The sequence below is a fragment of the Pinus tabuliformis genome, chromosome 9 (assembly GCF_031772625.1).
Source record: "Pinus tabuliformis cultivar Carrire ecotype Pingquan chromosome 9, CPIR1, whole genome shotgun sequence".
Classification (NCBI taxonomy): Eukaryota; Viridiplantae; Streptophyta; class Pinopsida; order Pinales; family Pinaceae; genus Pinus; species Pinus tabuliformis.
In genome coordinates, this window is record NC_142307.1 from 1,797,666,472 (window position 1) to 1,797,683,073 (window position 16,602).

Sequence of the window (16,602 nt, forward strand, 5' to 3'; positions counted from 1 at the left end):
GACCAGAAATGGTACCAGTGCCACTACTCCAGTAAGAGCACTCAGCCTGAGGTAATGTAGTATTTCATTCTGTCTTTCTTGTCCATTAAGTTCTCCCAGTTCCTGCATCGAAGATAAATGAAACGGACCTGAACAATTACGAGTAGGAAAGAAAATGTGTAACCTGACTGAATGATAGGAAATAATACGTGTAACGTTACTAAATGACATCTGTCAAAATGCATGTCGAAATATTGCCGTAAAATGCATGTCGAAATATTGCCGTAGATTGAATGCACTTTATTTCGTAAGCCTATAATGCACTTTATTTAGTCGCATTCTTTACCCTTTATGTTGCAAGCATTTGTTCTTTTTTTGTTTGTTGCTCTAAAGCTTTGTGGGTCCCCATCTGAGCAGTAAGGCCATCGGAAGGCAATTTCTTAGTTGCAAGACATCTAAAAATATCTTCAGTAGTAACCTTAACGCTGCCTGTAGCAGCCTCTATCTCCTCCATGTACTCTTTCAAGCCTAAAATCTGCCTTTGAATCCTTAACGCAGACCTTCGGAGGCCCTCCACAGCTCAACGTAGATCCATTCGGCTGCCTTATCAGCGTTGTTTACTACCCTTCGTTTTCTTTCTTGCCTAGAATCTTTAGAGAGCAGACAAGTGGAAATGACATAGTGCAGCAGAGCTAGAGCATTCCACGCCTTTGGGGTGAACTCGCCCCTAAAGTAAGCAGCTTGGATTTGAAAGTCCAGTCGATTAATGGCTCCTCTGCGAGTAAAGAGAAACTTTATTTCTATGCATGCCCGTCCATCTGGACCCTTTGGGAGATTTGCAAATCTTCCCCTTCAATCCGAAATCCAATTTCTCAAAGTATTTCAAGCCTAAACTTGTCATCTTAATTTTCCTAATTAAAAAATATAAGATACATAGGAGCTTAGCCGCTTAAGTCCAAATCTATTTTGAAACTCTCAGTATTCTAACTCTCTATTGATTTCAGTATTTATGTTACCTAATCCCCAACTTTTTTCATTTATCCATACTCCTCTAGCTTCCTTCATTTTTTAGCTTTGGCGTTCTAGCCACGGTTATTGAATCAATTAGTTTACAAATATTATTTTGACAGGAGATGATCGCCAAGATAGAGGGGCCAGTGCACAAGTGGGTGGCATGTAATAACTGCATGAATAATTGCAGATATAGTTTTAGATTTTGTGCATTTGTCAAATAGCACAAAGGCGAACTGCCCCTCCAGGTGTCCATAAGGCGCACTGTCTCCGGATGGCGAGGTAGGCAATCGTTCTATTCTCTATCTTGGGATTGTCGTCGCTAACGCTGCGCTGGGCACCACCTGTAATGGAATCTAAGTAAGGGACCATTCTTTTTTGTTGAGACCCAATAAAAAGAAACAACGATCTATTGGACTTTATATCTCAAACATAAAAAAAAAAAACAACAACTTGTGGCTGCATTAACTATTTATAATATGCCACAGACTCTTCCCATTGTACAAACAACCAGGAAAACCAACAGACTGCCTCTATCACGTCATCTCCGTTGTTCCGTCGAAGTCTCCATAAATGAAGGCTTGTCTTGTGTTGAAAATAATCGCATACTATAAACTTCAAAAGCTTTTTTAGTTTAATTTGCCTCTCTCATCAAGAATGCCTCAATATACCATTATGGTCTGCACCAAAAGGTGCAAAGACACGTTGATAGAAGTGTAAATGAATATAGTATATATATATATTTTAACTGGGTTATGTTGTTTCATTTTTTGACTTGGTTGTAGCTTAGATTTTGAAATACAAGTGTTGGTATTAAAAAAATAATAAAACATAAAATGTGTAATGGAGCACCCCAATCCAATAGCGTATGTACCAAACCATACGAGAAGACGATATTTTCTAAAACTTGAGTTATAGTAGGAATTCTCCACAACTTGTTACAATCATACCCGCAACATAACAGAGTGAGTGAGTGATGGATGGTACAGAATCATCAGTCAGGAGGGACCAACTACATAGTTGGATCATATCACTGATAGGGGAATAGCTATAGCTCTAACCCTGTAGGCGCTTCTACACTGTCCTCCTCCTTGTTGTTTACATCATCCACGTCATCATGCGAGCATTCAACCAACGTAACCCCATCCAGAAAACTTCTCATTTTAGTCCTTTCTTCTGCGTCTTGATTTTTTTCTATATCTGCAGCACCACTTAAATCTGTTTGTGCAGAAACAGAATTAGCTATGTTGAAGTCCTCCCATTGGAATGAAGGTTTCCAGGGCGGTGTACTGCTTTGACTAGCATCTGACGAGCCTTTTGGCTGCTGCTTGAGGGGCGGGGCCGTCAACATTTGATCTCCCTCCACTGCATTAATACCTCCTCTTGCGCCTATACTACTACCACTGAAATTCATGCTCTTTCTTTTAAAGAGTTTCTTTGTTTCTTTGGTTCTGTCTAACAAAACCATAAATTCCTCCATGTCATCTTCATTGTCCAAAGTTGTCAGGGCATTTGAATCTCTCCTTTTCTTTCTCATCTTCTTCTTCTGTTTTAGTTTGTGACGCTTCGTCTGATTGGTTTGGAAAGCATACTGCTAATTTGAGCTGTTGAAATGTTACTTTCAACTACAGCATCAAACCTCTAGTTTCCCCGCACCACTTCTCACTGAATGATGGTAATTCTCCGGAGGCAGTGAGCAAACCCATCAGCTGACACGTGCCTTGAGCGGTTTTGCAAATACAACTTTCCCCGATGCGTAAATTGCGGTAAAATAGACCATGCGATGTTGACCGAAAACCGTCTGATTAATGTGACTTGAAAGCCTGTATGGTTTGATCGTGCGTAAAAGTAATTGTGCATTAAAATAGCAAATCGAAACTAGTTTTTTTCTTACACGATGAAGATTTTGTTTTTCGGGATCAAGGACATCAAACATTTAGGAACACAAAAATCATGGCAGAGTTGGTAAAAAAAGTAAACACCAGGTTTTACTGCGGACATGGAGAATGTATCGCAACATCTAGAAATTTCAGGAATTAAATTTATTTGTCTGCCCCTCCATATCTTGTTTTAATTTCTAGTCTTGTCATAAAATTTTTAATAAAAAGAATGTATGTCTAATTTTTTTTTGAGTAGGTTTTTTTTACGGTACATGTAATGTCATATATTTTTGTTGTTGAAATGTAATGTAAAAAAAGGGCATCATCCCAAAAAGTAAGAAGTGAAAAAGGAAAAGTTACACACAGCAGTGTTAATTTTTCAGAGGAGACATAGTGAAAATTTGAACTACCTCTGAAGCAGTCTTGCTATAATCCCTCTGTTAGAGGAAGAATTTTGTAACATCCTTTTGTGTGTGTGAAAAACTCTGTTTCCTGTGTTAAAAAACATAGCATTATTCTATGTTCATTGTTGTTTTGGAATTATCAGAAATTCCCAACATGGTATCAGAGTTTCTCCAGGCTCTTTGAAGGTGTCAAAGAAGCCGAGGGAATGATTTCTTGCTGCAGCAGCTTCTCCAGCAAAGTGAAGACTCAGTCAAGAAAGAATCCAAGGTATTTCTCAAGTTAGTTTTTTGTGTTACTGTTGAGGACAGTCAGTTATTTTAAATACACAGTCAAGTATTTTGAAGCATAGTTAAGAGTGCAAGAATGGTTGGAGCCAGCACTAGAATGGGTATCTGTAATACTCAACTCCCACAATTTAATGGGAAAAACTATGGATATTGGGCAATAACTATGAGAGATTTTCTTGCTTCCCAAGACTTATGGGAATTTGTAAAGGATGGTTTTGAAGAACCAGCAGATGAAGATGAGTTTAACAATTTAACTCAGGTGGAGAAAGATCTGTTGAATATCAGTAAGAAGAAGGATTCTAAAGCCCTCTACTTTTTGTATCAAGAAGTGCATGAGAGTGTGTTTCCAAGGATAGCAGCAGCCAAGAGATCCAAAGAAGCATGGAAAACTCTCAAGATAGCCCATCAAGGCATGGAGAAACTGAAGACAACAAAACTACAGTTGCTAAGGAGAGACTTTGAGACTCTCTGCATGAAGGAGTCAGACAATATTGACTCATTCTTCACACATGTGACTGGTGTTGTCACACACATAAGGTCTCATGGAGAGATTCTTGAAGAAATGAGGATTGTGGAGAAACTATTGAGGATCCTACCCTCAAGGTTTGATGTGATTGTCACCACCATAGAAGAGACAAAGGATCTCACAAACTTCTCAGTTGATGAACTACATGCATCACTAATAACACATGAGTAGAGATTGAGTAGAAATGAAAACTCATCTCTAGAGCATGCCTTTAAGACCCAGATGTTCTTTGGAAGAGGAAGAGGTCAAGGCAAAGGAAACAAGAGAGGAAGAGGCAGAAGCCAAAACAGAGGCGGAAAAAACAGTCCAGCAAATGCTCAAGGAAGAGGCAGCAATCCAAATCAGAACCGAGGCCAAGGCAGCAGCCAACAAAGTGGACAACATCATGCTCAAGCACAATGGTATGATAAATCCAATGTCCAATGTCACTATTGTAAAAAATATGGGCACTATGCAAATGATTGTAGGAAGAAGCAACATGATATGAGTAATAGAACTAGTGCAAATTTCACTAGAGAAAATATAAGCCAAGATAATTTGTTTTTAGCCTATAATATGACTGAAGAAAAAAGTGAATATGTATGGTTTCTAGACTCCGGTTGCAGTAACCATATGACAGGAAACATAGCCCTGTTTTCTATGTTAGATCAGAGTGTGAAGTCACAAGTCACACTAGGGACTGATAATAATGTTTCTGTTAGGGGAAAAGGAGAAGTAAATGTCTTAACAAAGAAAGGTGAAAAGAAAACCATAGAAAATGTTTATTATGTTCTTGGGATGAAATGTAACCTCATAAGTATTGGACAGCTTAGTCAAAAGGGGTACAATGTTTTCTTTGTGGATTATGTATGCACCATTATGGATAAAACACCTAGGAAACAATGTATTGCTGAAGTGAATATGACAAGGAACAGGTTATTCCCTCTTAGAATGAAAGAAGATTTAGAAAATGGAGAAGAAATAGCAGCAGTGACATAAGAGGCTTTCCAAAGAGAACCAAAACATGAAAATTGGTTGTGGAACTTGAGATTTGTACATCTCAACTTTGGAGGTCTTAACTTGTTGAATAGAAAAGGAATGGTAAGAGGATTACCATCGATAGAGAAACCAGACAGCCTTTGTGAAGGTTGTATCTTGGGGAAACAACACAGAGAAAGTTTTCCATCTCTGAAAAGCATAAGGGAAAAAGCACCCTTAGAGATTTTCCACTCAGATCTATGTGGATCGATGCAAACTAGATCACTTGCAAGCAGCCACTATATGCTTAGTAACATTTATTGATGATTTTACTAGAAAAACTTGGGTTTAGTTCCTGAAGAACAAAAGTGAAGTGTTTGAAAGATTTTGCAATTTCAAGGCACTTGTAGAAAACCAAAGTGGGCTGCATATCAAAGTTCTAAGAACTGATAGAAGAGTTGAGTATATCTCCAAATAATTTCTACATTTTTGTAGAGAAAATATAATTCATAAGCAGTTTACCACTAGGTACACTCTACAGCAAAATGGAGTTGCTGAAAGAAAGAATAGGACAATCATGGATATGGCGAGGAGTATGTTAAAGGAAAAGAATTTGCCAAATGATTATTGGGCTAAAGCTGTACATTGTGCAGCATACATTTTGAATAGATGCCCTACAAAAGCAGTCATGAACAGAGTGCCGTAAGAAGCATGGAGTGGGACAAAGCAAGGAGTCACCCACATGAAAGTTTTTGGATGTGTGGCTTATGCACACGTTCCAGATCAACTAAGGAAGAAGTTGGATAGCAAAGGGGAGAAATGTATTTTCATTGGATACAGTGAGGAATCCAAAGCTTATAGGTTGTATAACCCATCCACCAAGAAGCTTATTGTGAGTATAGATGTTCAGTTCATTGAGGAGGAAGCTTGGGATGGAAGCATAGAGAAAACAGTGAATGTTAAAAACTCTTTGTCTCATGATGAAGATGATGAGGAGATGGCTGAAATACATCCCCAAACAGCAACACCAACACAAGGGCAACAAGAGACACCCTTGAGGAGAAATGAAAGTGCTTCTTCAAGCACACCACAAGGAGGAAATTCAAGTGCTTCTTCAAGCACTTGTACACCAAATGAAAGAGGTAAGAAGTTCATAAATTTAAGTGATATTTATGAACAAGAGGCAACAAATGAAGGCATGAACTCTTTTTTTGCTTTATATTTTCATGTTGATGACCCTGTTCATTTCGAAGAAGCAATTAAGGATAGGAAATGGATAGAAGCCATGGATGAAGAGATCAATGCCATAGAAAGAAACAAGACATGTGATTTAGTTGAACTACCAAAAGGAAAGGAAGTCATTGGAGTTAAATGGGTCTACAAGACCAAGAGTAATGCTGAAGGAAAAATAGAAGGACACAAGGCAAGACTTGTTGTCAAAGGATATAAGCAGCAGCATGGGAGAGACTATGAGGCAAATTTTGCACTGGTTAATAGAATGGAAATCGTGAGAGCAGTGTCGTTCATAGCAGCACAAAACAAGTGGAAAGTTTACCAAATGGACGTGAATTCGACATTCCTAAATGGAGTGTTAATGGAAGAGGTCTACATTGAACAACCTTTACGCTATGAAAAGAAAGGCCAAGAGCACAAAGTGTGCAGATTGAAGAAAGCTCTTTATGGGCTGAAGCAAGTGCCAAGAGCGTGGTATAGTAGGATAGATTCCTATCTACTGGAAAATGGATTTGAAAAGTGTGAGGGAGAACCCACCCTCTACATCAAAGAAAAGGATGGTAAAATACTAATTGTTGTGTTATATGTTGATGATCTTATTTTCACAGGTAATGATGATTACCTTATTAAAAATTTCAAAACAGTCATGAAAGAAGAATTTGAAATGACTGACATGGGTTTGCTGAGATACTTATTAGGAATAGAAGTACAACAAAATGGAAATGGGATTTTTATCTCACAAGGGAAATATGTTAATGAAGTGCTGGAAAGATTTAATATGTAGGAGAGCAAAGCAACAATCACTCCCACAGTGATAGGATTAAAACTCAGCAAAGAGGACAACAGTAAGGATTTTGATCCTAGTTTGTACAAGAGCATAGTTGGCAGCCTCATGTATTTGACTGCAACTAGGCCAGATATAATGCATGTTGTTAGTTTGATTTCCAGATTCATGGAGAGGCCAAAAGAAGCACATTGGCAGACACCAAAAAGGATTCTGAGGTATTTTAAAGGTACTAAATGGTTTGGCATTTTATATACGGCTTCAGAATGTTCAGATTTAATTGGATACATTGATAGTGATTGGGCTGGAAGTGTAGATGATTGGAAAAGCACATCTGGTTATGTTTTTCACATGGGTTTAGGAGCCATTTCATTGGCTTCTAAAAAACAGCCTATTGTAGCGTTGTCTACAGTAGAGGTAGAATATGTGGCAGCTACAGCAGTAGCATGTCAAGCAATTTGGATGAGAAGGATGTTAAGGAGTTTATGCCAAGAGAAAGAAAAAGGAACTGTGATTTTTTGTGACAATAGCTCATCTATTGCATTATCCGAAAATTCTGTGTTTCATAAGAGAACGAAACACATTGACACAAAGTTTCATTACATCAGGGAATTGGTAAACAATGGAGAAATTGTTTTAGAACACAACAGAACTCAGGAGTAGGTTGCAGATATTCTGACCAAACCATTGGGGCAGAAAAGTTTTGAGTTTTTGAGGAAATGTTTGGATATGACTGATAACCCAGTAGTTGAAATTAAAGGGGAGTGTTGAAATGTTACTTTCAACTGCAGTGTCAAACCGCTAGTTTCCCTGCACCACTTTTCACTGAATGATGGTAATTCTTCGGGGGTAGCGAGCACACCCATCAGCTGACATGTGCTCTGAGCGGTTTTGCAAATACAACTTTTCCCGGTGCGTAAAGTGCGGTAAAATAGGTCGTGCGATATTGACCGACAAATGTCCGATTAATGTGACTTGAAACCCTGTATGGTTTGACCACGCGTAAATGTAATTGTGCATTAAAACAACAAATTGAAACTATATTTTTTCTTACACGATGCAGATTTTGTTTTTCGGGATCAAGGACATCAAACATTTAAGAACACAAAAATCATGGCAGAGTTCGTAAAAAAAGTAAACACTAGGTTTTACTGCGGACATGGAGAATGTACTGCAACATCCAAAAATTTCAGGAATTAAATTTATTTGTCTGCGCCTCCATATCTTGTTTAATTTCTAAGTTTTTTCATAAAAAATTTAATAAAAAGAATGTATGTCTAGTTTTTTTTTTAGTAGTTTTTTTTTACGGTACAAGTAAAATGTAATGTCATATATTTTTGTTGTTGAAATGTAATGTAAAAAAAAGGAAGCAGCCCAAAAAGTAAGAAGTGAAAAAGGAAAAATTACACAAAAGAATGTTAATTTTTCAGAGGAGACAGAGTGAAAATTTGAACTGCCTCTGAAGCAGTCTTGCTGTAATCCCTCTGTTAGAGGAAGATTTTTGTAGCAACAGTCTTGTTAATGAATACAAGTTTCGTTTTGTGTGTGTGAAAAACTCTGTTTCCTATGTTAAAACACAGAGCATTTTTCTCTGTTCATTGTTGTTTTGGAATTATCAGAAATTCCCAACACGAGCGGAATCTATTTGGAAACTTCATAATTCATGTTCCATCTCAGAGACTTTATGGGTGCCAATGGAATGTGGTTTATGCACGCTCTCAAATCTCAGATGGTAATGGTCCTAGATCATTTTCCACTTAGCTGGTTTCAAATTCTTTATGAAAATTTTCTTTAAGAAGTGTTAATGTTGTTTAACATCGTGTCCTTGAGATCTTGACATACCTCGCTAAAAATCATTTCTGCGTTGTTGATTTTCTTTTCTACATGGAGTCATCTCCAATGTTGGAGTCAACATCCAGACTCGAAGCTATAGGAGATTTTGACACACCTCGCTAAAAATCATTTCTGCGTTGCTGATCTTCTTTTCTACATGGAGTCATCTCCAATGTTGGAGTCAACATCTAGACTTGAAGCTATAGGTTTATTGTAGGATTGCACTATCCATTTCTCTTCATTAGCTACGAAAGATCTTCATCCATTTACTTTCAACATGAAATGATTTTTGTTTCTCAATTAAGACTAACCTAAGTGCCCACGAGGATTTGAACCAGTGACCTATCGCAAGGAATGCCTTAACGTTGCACCCATTCACCGTCAATCCAAAGCCCCGTGGGCTTCAACATGAAATGATTAAGTATATGTATCAAATGCGTTATTCTCTCAATGTAAAATTTTTTGTATAAGTCTTCTTTCCATATTTATTGAATTTAAAATCAATATCGTTCTTCTCTGCCTATTATTTTATTATTCTAAACATTTCTAGCTGACTGATTTTTATAGATTCTTTTGGCATTCATCCATTTTGCATTACATGATCCAATTGCATTCCTACTCGGAGGAGTTTCTAGACATGCTAGCCTATTTTCCACATTAAAAGATGTCTGCAGGGTATTAAATACTGATCCTTACCTCCATCATTATTTATGTAGTAGGTTGTGCTCAAATAATGACATAGTGACATGGCCCATATGTATGGTTGATTTAAGAACCAACTACACTATGGAGCTTTGGCTTGCCATGGTTGCATATTAGCTACCATCTATCCCACTGTTCCTAGTTAATTTCTTAGTTGCAAGGCATCCAAAAATATCTTCAGTTAAGGTATATCTTCAGTTGGCAGTGTTTTTTGTTTCTGACATTGATCATTAGGTGGCATGTGTTTCATGTTCTATATGATTCAGTTGTTTGCAGGAGTCTGATCATCTTCTTGCCATGGCTGATAGTCATACTAATATTGAAGCTCAATGGACAGTGACTTCTTTTGTGGTGGTGTTTCTTTTCTTGATGCCCGCTCATGGCAGGGACTTGCTGCCATGCAGCTTCTCTGATTTAATATATAGGTGTTCTTTTTTTTTTCTTCGGCAAAAAAACACAGTTTATGCTATCCCTGCAAAATGTATCTTACACCAATTTCAAAACCCACAATTTTTTTATAATGATATGTGCATTATAATCATAATTTATACACGTCGAAAGATTATAACTACTTATAAAATGATAATTATAATGTGTGTTGGCCGGAACGCAAATCAACACACACAGGCCATTGTCAGCACCTCAAAAAGCGTGCGAATCTCCTCTGAAATGTTTAATATTTCATAACAAGATAGCCGGTGGATTTGCGGCCTGTCCTCCACTGGAAACAGATCAGTACTGATGTTTAGAATGTATTTTATTATAATTGAAAGCTTGGATTCATACACATGACACAATTATTTTATATATATATTTATGACATAATTGTTCATTGCGTTCAACTTTCAGGTTAAAATTGTCACGCATTTATTTTCTTTCCTTTGTTAATATTTCTCTCAGTGCGCGTTTGTTTTCTCTTCGACCATTTCTAACAAGTAATTCATTTAATTGAATACATCTATTTTATCATCTTATAAAATGAATGGAAAGTGGTTATGTAAACTGATACATGGATGCAGCCCAGATAAATGCATGAAAGGAAAGAAGAATAAACGCCAGCGACAGACAATGGACCTCCATGGTGAAGCCAGCAGAAGAGAAGCCGACTCAACCTGTTTCTGGGACCTCTTCTAATTCACATTCGGCAGCAGCAAGGCCTGAAGACTCTTTTCAACGTTGCATTTATGCAGGGGATGAAGATCAGGATGTGGATATGGCTGCAGGAGCTTTCTTCGACAGGTTTCACAAGGACTTACAATTGCAAAGAACGCCGTCTGAAGCTCGATATTATGACTACCTGGAAAGATCTACAAAAATAACTTACTGTCGGATAGGCCCACCTTTTTCCAATTGGAATACTGTGTGCACTATTAAAAAACGCTATCACAGTTTTCATTAACTACCATGTCCGTGATGATGGAAATACTGGCTTCCAATGCACGTCGAGGATAGTAAATTGTTCTGAATATTTTTAATAGTTTTTTTCCTGAACAGAATATAGGAAAGTTGAGGGCAATTATGAGTTATAATATTGTTCTGTAACATAACAGTGATGTGAGCAAAGAGGATTTTATGTTTTCCACGGTTTCTCCTCCTGAGTGGAAAATCAGATATCTCCACGAAACTCTTTATTTAAGTTATTCAATAATTTTCCCAAGACGATTTATGTTCTGTTTTGCTAATCCTATATATCCGTGAAATTCATCATTTATAATGAGGTTTTTATTATTTTTTTTATAGGAGTTGTCTATTTTTTTTGGACTTTGTTGTGCTTAAAATGAAGCTGAAAAATTAAAAGTGAAATTTTGATTTGTGCTATTTAAACTGGTTTTTTAACCGTATATATCAAATCAGCACCCTCAAAAACCTCTAGGTTACTTAGATGGACAAGGGTTACCTATAAAACTTGTGATTTCAATAAATTCTTACCGGATTTTCAATTTTAGAGAAATTATACCCAAAAAAACCCAAAAAAAAACTTCCAAAAAATTAGAAAAGACAACTCATCTTTTTTAATGTATCATTGTGGTCCTGTGAAAAATCCTATAGATTATATAATAAATTATCCATGGCAATTGTTCATGGCAGTCGATTCTGATACTGTTATAGACATTTTTGTGCCTCGCGTCAAGGAGCAGGGAATGTCGATAATTACAGGGATCCTCAGTCCCTAAACATGTTGTTCTTACCCCTAAAAGAACAAGGTCATCAATCAACAGCACTTCCAATCAGTTCTCCACCTGAAAACACTTCAGAACAGGCTTATTTTGGATCATGTCAGCTGCTTAACTGAGCTTCTGCGCTGTATTGCAACTGTCCCACTCTGTACCTGCGCTGGAAGTCAAAAAAAATGAAGGCTACCTGCGCTGGGCGAGATTGGCCAAGTGGCACAGTCATCCTGCAAGGTGTCATTTGCCCAGGAAGCTTCCAAACTGACACTTGGGTCATGAGATTCGCCCTGTGATGAGTAAGAGGTACTTGATCACCATGTGTAAGCAAGGATCTCCAAGTGGACACAGGAACTGAAGATTAACTGAAGATGGAGAGGACACTAGTCAGTTATATGCCAGCCTCCAGCTGACTCATCCTTTCCTCTTCCCTCCTATATATAGAGCTCTTCTATGAGGTCTAGGGAGGCTGGAATTTTGTTTAAGCAAGGAGGTGCTGTTGGTATACTGCCAGGATTATTGGGTGATTGTTTTACTAGAGGTGAAGAAGAGAGTTCTTGCTGCCGAGGAGGTGCTGCTGGATTGGAGCCAACCTCATTGGTTGTAACTTCCTCTGGAACCCTGTTACTTTCTATCAATAAAGTTTGCATGTTCTCCTATATACTTGTTTTACATAGATGCTTTTGTGTTTACATGTATATTTGATGCAACCTAATCCATGCTTCAATTATGATTGCTTGTATCTCGTAGTTTGCTCCCTTTTGTTGTGCAGATTCTGTGTGTAGCTGGATCGGCTTGGAGAGTAAAGAGCTGGGAACGGGATACAAAGAGAGAAGGACAAGGATCGACTAAGCGCAAGACACCAGGTTGGTTGATCCTCTTTCTATTCTCTCTGTGCTTTCATAAAGATGAACATGAAAACTTTGTCATTCAGTTGTTGCTAAAGTCTGTCACCTTTAGAAAGGGTTAGTGTCATCCGCATCGGATACTTTTCCCCACAACAAACTGGCGACTCCGCTGGGGACATCCTAGTATCTTGTTGTTGTAGAATTTTGCTATTCATTTCTTGAAGAAAAGAGTACCGAATCGAAAAGCTTTTGACTCTATCAAAAGCGAAGTAGAGGGTTTTGTTACTCTTGCTCCTTTGCTGAGCAAATTCAAGATTTAAAGAGCTAATCTACAGATGAATCCTTACTCTTAGTGATAGATCTTTATCCTCTTGATCATCCCTTAACCTGTACTTAACCCATAGCATTTTATTTCAGTCAAAACAGTACATTTTTGAGCTTTTTATGACCCGGAATTCTTAGCAGACGTAACTCTCGTAAGTCAGTGCAGGCTGTCCACAGGCAGTCTGCATTACAGCGCAGGTGCTCCCTTCGGGAACTGCGCTGAGAGTCAAACTGGTGAACTAGTGCCTGCGCTGGTCCAGTTAGCCTTAGTCTAGCTCAGCTCTTCCTTTGTGTCTTGGCCCTGTTTGCACTTGTTTTGGCTGATTGCTTGCTGGTTATTGTATTTGCTGTAGACCACTTCTCCTTGACATTATTCCGCCTCAGTTGTGTGATGAAATTGTAAACGTTCTTTCAGTATTTCTTGTTTCAGTTACAATTTCCCATTGTGAAAAGCGAACCTAGTAGCTATGACCTCTTAGATCCTGAATTGTAAAAGCATTTTTGTGGTCTTATGAGTTAGTGTTATTACTGTTCATAGCTGTTTGGATTGGTTTGCTTCTCATTTTATGGTTTGAATCTATACTTTTCCTGTATTTAAAACAAGTCTTTCATAAGGTGTTCTTTTGATTGTGGACAAGCTTGTTTATTTCTACTTGAAAGTTGATTCAAAAATCATACAACAGTTTCCTTTTGTTAAGCATCAACATTAAGGATAACGAAAAGAAATACGTGCATCGTGCATTTTGCATTTGAATGTATGCTTGACGATTTAGGAAAATGTGCATTTTAGTGTGTGTTCTTTGATCTGTGGAAAAAGTTGTGTCTTGCTCTTTCCTCAAGTAGATTAAGGTTTTCAAAGTTGAAAGATTGAAAAGATTTTGCTTCTCATTCTTAGATTGCATATAGGAAGTTGTATATATACATCTCGTGGCGAACCTGAAAGGTAAACTGTTAAGAAAGATCAACATTAAAATAAACTCAATTTACATAACAACGCTTTGGAATTTAACGCAAACATCTAGAGGTCTAGGTAGAGACGTGTTCCGGCGTCGTTAAACATAGTGACTGTCGATCTCTACGAAGGTGGGTGATTCCTCCTGAGAGTCGGTGGCACTAACACGGATTTGAGCTCCCGCGTACCGTCGCGTATATTGGGAGACCCCTATAGGCTTTTATCCTTTATCCATAGGAAACCGTGTCGGCCGCCCTACTGATCGCGATGCAGTGAACACAGCATTCACGAAGATCGACCACCCGTACTGTAAAACGTATTCTGTGGTTTCGCGAAAGGTTTGGCACACCCTCTGCCTAGATCTCCAGAGCAGTTTCTTTTGGCCCTTTTCAAACTCTATAACTGAAAAGGTCCAACCGAGCATTTGTCACTTCGGGCTCGTTAATACATCGAAGGCGACTAGAGTCATCTTTAGCTTTTTCTCGATTCTTAAAACATGAAAAAGCAAGTTTGTGTCTAAAAGCGTCGTAAATAAAACTTATTTTAAAGCGGAACATAATCACCTATTATTCCCACGTTGATCTTTCAGTTGAAAAGTATGGAGCCCACCAACCAAGGAAGTAACCTTGGCGGAAGTCCAAATCCCTTCTCCTCTTGGGGAGATGTTGGTGCGCCTCATATGGCTACATTGTCACTTCCAGGATTGACAATCGGCCTTCCTGTTTGGCTCTTTTCAACTAATGTTGTCCAAATCGCCACTAATCCTGAGCAGTCGAATCAACTGTCAGAACAATCTAGAACTACCCACCAGCCTTTTACTTCTTGTGATACTTCCTCTGATCCTTCATCTTCGCAGGGTAGAGCCGGAAAAAGTCAGCCTCCCAAGGAGAAGAAAGAAAAGAAGAAGAGAGGGAAGAAGCAGAAGGAGCCTCTGGCGAAGGCGACTGGGGGCAAGCAGAAGAAAACTGACAAAAACCCACACACTGCACCGACCGGGCCTAAATCGCCATGTGTCATTTGCAAAGGGATCCATTTCCATCGTGATTGTCCTTGTATTCCCCGGATACTAAGGGACTGGTCCCCGAGGTTGCACAATCCGGTAGCATCAACCTCTGGTTGTCAAGTTGATTGCATTCCCTCAACTAGCGAGAGTGAAGGACGAAGAAGGGGACCAAGATCACCCTGTCTATTGTGTGAAGGTCACCATGCCATCCACAAATGTCCATTCTTAGATGAGGCAAAGAGAGTTTTGGAAGATCGCCCGGTGTCGCCGGTGCAACTTCCGCCTGGATACCGAAAACTCGCGCTTAATCCCTCGATAGTTGAAAATCCAGTTGAACCACTCAAGTGGTCAGCTGATGTGTCAGTCATTGAGAATGAACCTACCGAATCTAGACCAGACGAAAGTCTAAAGGTCGAAACGGCAGTTGACCCGGTTCTTCCTTCAAAGGTTCTATCGTCCAATGACTCCGTCATTGAAGACCCGTCTTCAAATGACACCGTCACCGAAGTGTCATCTTCATGTGACTCCCTCACTGATGAGAACAAGGATGACACCATCCAGGTTCTCTTTATCAGCACCGACTCCGACGAGCATCCGGGCAATGCGCCCATTCCTTTATCGCAGGAAGGAACATCATCAGAGTCGTATCCGGCCGTATATTCGGTCCCACCACCAAGCAACCTGGTTGTATCCTTTGATTGGAATCAACTAGGCAGACCCCGGTTACCAGCCAGTATACCATTTAGAATCATTGTCCAGATCTATAGAATGGTTATGGCTGGTACTATCATTGATGAAGGGGCGTCTGTGAGTATCCTTTCCTCTATTGCTTGGAAAGCACTGGGTTCCCCAGCGCTTTTACCTGAGTTGAGAAATCTCTCAGGTTTTGATAAAGGAACCAGTCGACCATTAGGAATCCTCCCCGATGTACCTGTTACATTGAAGGGGAAGACTGTCAGGATGAACGTGTTGGTAGTTCAAGGACCCTTGGATTATAACCTACTCCTTGGACGCAACTATATTTATTGCATGGGAGCGATAGTCTCCTCACTCTTTAGAGTAATGTGTTTTCCACACGAAGGAAGGATGGTCAAGCTCGTAGACCAACTTTCATTTCCGGGATCTCGCATCGCAAATAGTCAAATACCAATCCTAAATGGTCTGTTCACTCAAGATTCGCCTCCGCCCCCAGTCCTCCTTCCCGATGAGCGCGAGTAATTCGGAAAGAAAGACTAGGAGCCAGGGGGCATGCACCCTGGTCTGCTTCGGGCAGAAGAAACTCCGGGTATAAGGAAGAATTTCCGCAGAAGAACATGACTAGTCCGTACCCCGTCCGAAGGAAGTGGGGTTGTTCTGGAATAATGATCTTTTGTTAAAGTTATGTGTTTGGGAATCTTTCACCTTTGTCTAAAAAAGTGGGCAATGCCCAAGTAGGAATTCCCTTATTATAACAAGTAGTCACCATCTTTAAATTCAAGCCTCGCCCATCGAAACATATTTTTTGAAGGATAAGAAGGGGCAGTAAACTAAGAAGGAGACCGTATTGTTGTAACAGAGGGTAACCATCCTTGGACAACCCAATGATAGACACCGCTGAAGAAAGAAATTGATTTGCGGTAGCAAATAGAACCACTCTTCGGATAATAAGAAAGAGGCAAGCCTCCCTCAATAATACCAATGTTTTATCTTTGAGTAGTGTTCTTCTATTGT